The sequence below is a fragment of the Sylvia atricapilla genome, chromosome 1 (genome assembly GCF_009819655.1).
Source record: "Sylvia atricapilla isolate bSylAtr1 chromosome 1, bSylAtr1.pri, whole genome shotgun sequence".
NCBI lineage: Eukaryota > Metazoa > Chordata > Aves > Passeriformes > Sylviidae > Sylvia > Sylvia atricapilla.
In genome coordinates this window covers 55,501,268-55,505,712 of record NC_089140.1, presented here as the reverse complement: position 1 = coordinate 55,505,712, position 4,445 = coordinate 55,501,268, and the positions used below count along the sequence as shown (strand labels likewise).

Below are 4,445 nucleotides of genomic sequence, written 5' to 3'. Positions count from 1 at the left end.
TGAATACACAATTCTTGAATTGCTGGAAACGGCTTCATTTCGTGCAGGACTTACCTTAAGAGGCTGACACACACGGCTCAACTCATCATGCCATAGGCCTGTCTCTACATACCTCTATTCTCTGGAAACTTACACTTGGACTGGATGGTAGCAATTTTCAGAATACAGATGATGGCACCGATGATGGACCTGATGTTTTCTACTCCAAAAAGATTTTAATGAAAAGGTCAATGACCTGTGTCCATTTCCCTGGCAACTTCCAGAAAACATGTAGGCATGAATCATGCTTCTAATTGCAACTGTTGCTTTAGGGATTAAAGAACTAAGCATGAGCAAGGAAAATAGCACTCCATTTATATTGTAACTGCACAAGCCCATGACTCCACTGCATCCATAAATATCATGTGCAATAAAAGCATTGAACTGTGCTTGTGTGGAAGTCCCTTGGCTTGAAGGGGAAATTTCTTTGACTGGAAATGGGGTGCAGTGGTTTCTCACTACCCAGCAAAATATTAGTCTGCAAAGAATGATCATCTTCCTTCACTTGACCAACTCACCCTCTCAAGGAGCATGTCTACACATCTTGTCATCTCTAGTCACCTGCCTTGTCCACATTGTAAATTCTTATTCGGCAGGAAAAGTGGCAGATCCCAGTAACTTTTTAAAACCAAAAAGCCATCTACCTTGGAAATCATCACGACAAGGCAACATACTTAAGTTCCTACACATAAACACGAGCAGTTAACAAAATTATTTAACTAAAGTGGACAAAATATACTGTAGGATACAAGACACTAGTCCCTTGATGAATGCTGGTTTGCACACAAATTGTCATGCTAATTTGGAACGGCTATAACTGGGGGTTCCCATGAAGTCAAAGTCAAAGTCATGCACTGCTACAGATTTTAGAAGTACTTAGATCCAGTACTAAAGATCATGGAGCCACAGTCTCATTGACAGTTCTTTGGAAATATGGAAATCCTGGCAAAAGAAACTAAACAGAACACAGATTCTTGTTGCAAGCAAAAAAAAGTTTTAACTGTCTGATTTTTTAAAAAGAATGACTGTGGGTTCACATAATGCAACGTATGCAGACAAACCTACACACATAAGCATGTCTTCACTTGCTCATCATTGCTAAGAGAGATACCATTTAGATACTGTCTTGAAGGTTCTGCAGCATTTACAGCATATCTGGCATCTGGACTTGGGCCAATAGAACTCACCTGGTGTGTAAATAATACTTTCCAAGATTAAACAAAATGTTAAAAGTGTTCCTCGCTTCCTGAAAGAAGCACATAAAACTTCTAAGTCTGTAGCAATGCTGTTCTTTAGAGTTCCTGATATGTAATTAAATTAACCAAATTGTTACATGCATCATGTGCTAGGGAAGTATACCTAGACAGAATATTTTAGCAAGTTAATTAGATGTGTGATAGGAAAGTGTTACATACATTTGTTCTGTAGGAATATGTTATTCAAAACTATGCAAAAGCTGAATGGGTAGGTTTTAATCTGGCATTTGAAATTCACTCTTTTCCAAAGGGCAAAATTATGATACTCTCCAATAGACAAAAAAGAAAGTAATGTGAAAGAGAGCATTAAAACTTGTGAACCTCAATAAGTCAGGGATATTCAAGTACCTATGGACAAACCTTCAAGGCCTGTTTGGGACCAGACCAAATAAAATATCCAAACCTTAAAATTCTTGCTGTATGGCAATTCTATTTTTTCCACAGCAGTCTCTACCACTCCTTCCTATACCATCTTGCCTTTCTCATTTCCCTTGAACTTAAGTAGAGCAAACAGCATTGAAGAGCTTGAGCAAGAGGTAACAGCCTAGATGTGGCACAGATACAGTCAAAGGATAAGATCCCTAAGCAGACCGTGAGAGAGGTGTGCTGACGATATCCTCTTGAGAACCCTATGGATCTTCTCAACACAGTTTAGGAACTCATAAACACTTTTAAGTACTTTTAACTTGTATGACTAAAAATCGGGACTCTGGGCCAGACTCAATCTGTTTTCAATAAGACAATGGCCATTTGAAAATAAATCTGCCTCCATGGTAGGATTCCTCAAGTTGTAGGAATTCTTTACCTGGACAGGTAGAAAGCATTGAGGGGTAAAAATCTGCTATTTTTGAGTAAATTTTATCAGAAGCTGAGAAGCAGGAAAATTAGTCTATGTGTCCTTGTTCCTGCTGTTTTCTATGCCATTCAAAGCAATGTAGACCTCTAAAACAATCCTTTGAAAGAATTTTAATGAGGCCTCCATGGTCTTTATAGAATGCATTGGAAAGGACTATTAAAAGGTTGGATTACTTTGAACACCCAGTCTCAAGTTCTCTCTCACACCTGTACCACAAGAGTCTATAAAGTAGCATGTCCAAATTCAGGCCTGTGCGCCAAAATAAAATCTTCACCTTGCAAAAAAGTATATGACTTCCACTGTGTGCTTTCATGCATGCCATGGCAAGGTTGGGAGTAGCAATGTGCTCCAATAGGCACTCCCTGACACTGCTACATGCTTTGTCTTTAGCCAAGGAGCATTGAGAAAATGTGGCATTCTTTTCCACCCCTGGAAAACATAATAGAATGTCAGAGAACTTACTCTCCATCTGATCCTCCTAATATCAGTAACCTGCTGGTTTGACATCATAAGACAGGGGCCTCTGTCAAAGAGATAACCGTGTCCCCAGTATGAAGAGTGCAGCCTGCAAGTCAGCACAATGTCTGTGGTGCAGAGCAGAGCTGGGCAAATGCAGCACTTGGCTATGGACACTTAAAGCTGGAACACTGCATGGAGCAGCTGGGCTCCATGGACCTTAAAAGTAAGGAGGAAGGGGCTAACAGAAGATTTTTGGGGAGGGGGGTTTTTGTCTTTTTTTTGGTGGTGGTGGTGGTTTTGTTTTGATTTGGTTTTATGTTAGATTTTCTTTTTTGTTTGTTTGTTTGTTTGTTTGTTTGTCATCCTCCAAGGCAACAGGACAACTATGAGAAAAATGCAGACTTGGGAGAGTGTATGAAGTGTGGAAAAGGAGCAGATAAGGAATGGACTTCTGCCTCAGGTAGAAAGGGTGTTGGTCCTGGGGAATAGGAGAGAAGAAATGTAAACAAAAGGCACTGTTGTGCAAAGCCTTGTAACTGAAACAAGCATGCCTCAGGTAAGTGAAAACCAGTTCAAGTTCTTAGTGAAATATTGCCTTGCTGATGCTGGCCCTGTCGTACAGTCATATAGTCATACCTAGTTATACACTGTACCCTTTTGCTTCTGTGAACCCATTAAGGTGTATGGAATGATCTATATAATGAGCACCTATATATGCAAGTAACTGCTCACTCACAAATTCCATGTTAGAGAACTCTGCTCATTATTAACTAAGCAAGCATGGGTGAGCTTGACAGCTAGAAGGAGGACAAAGTTTTTCACATTGTCTTGTATCACAAAATGAGCATATTTCTCCAAAATTACTATCTATAGTTCTTAGCAACAGAATCCTTCTGGAAAATGTACCAACAAAACTACAAGCTTGTTAAATATTACCCTTAAGCTATTTACTGTCTGGCATGAAGTCTGCTTTTTTGTTCTTGTCTACTTTAAAGATGGGTTCTTCAAAGAGCCAATGCAGTGATTATTCAGTGTTTTCTATGTAACTGTAGTAAAAGCTTAAAAAACTGTACTTTGTTTCATTCTCATACTTTTGACTGGAATTTTATCTTTCAGGGAAAGCTGAAAATAGTCTTCAGAAAATGTCACAAAGAATTACCTTCTTCCTAAACACATCAGTGTATCCTACACCTATTTTGAAAATAACACTATGTACTAAAGTTAAAAAGCCATTTTTTACTCTAAATCTGGTGTATTCCAATCTGTTTAGGTAACTCATGTGTCACTCATGTAATTTTGAAAAACAATTAATTTAATTTTATTTTGACAGAACAAATGACAGTCTTAAAAAACCCAAAAGGTCTAAGCTAAGTAATTACTTGCAAAAATCAACAGACCTACTGTACTTTAATAAATGGGCTAAAGACAAATAAAACATTGTTTTATGGGCAATAGTTAAAGAAAAAAGCTTCCATATTTGAAAATAATCTGAGTTAAAAGAAGAAAATATGTATTTTATATTATACAGTAAAATGATTTTTAAAGTCACAGAGTTTTTTAGAACTATAAATAAAAAACTGTCATAATCATGCATTTGCTTCAAGTCAAAATATGATTTCCAGTTCTTTGTACATGTAAATGTACATTCTTCATATACATTTAAACCTGAATTCACTGCATTTAATCCTACATTTGTGAATAACCTGATGATTATATCTTAAGCTGCAATACAAATTGCAAATAATTTTTATGAGGAAGTTTATTCCAAAAGAATTTAAAGGAAAATAACTCATAATTGCTACATGGTATCATTAGTACTGAATAATATGAAAGTG

General features: G+C 37.2%; 1 long non-coding RNA gene across 1 annotated transcript; it reads left to right on the top strand.

Moving 5' to 3' along the window:
* Positions 1–235: 235 nt before the first annotated feature.
* Positions 236–3,825, top strand: LOC136367029 (uncharacterized). Its single transcript, XR_010744631.1, has 3 exons — positions 236–270; positions 2,982–3,166; positions 3,727–3,825. It is a non-coding gene; the product is annotated as an uncharacterized lncRNA (long non-coding RNA).
* The last annotated feature ends 620 nt before the right edge of the window (positions 3,826–4,445 follow it).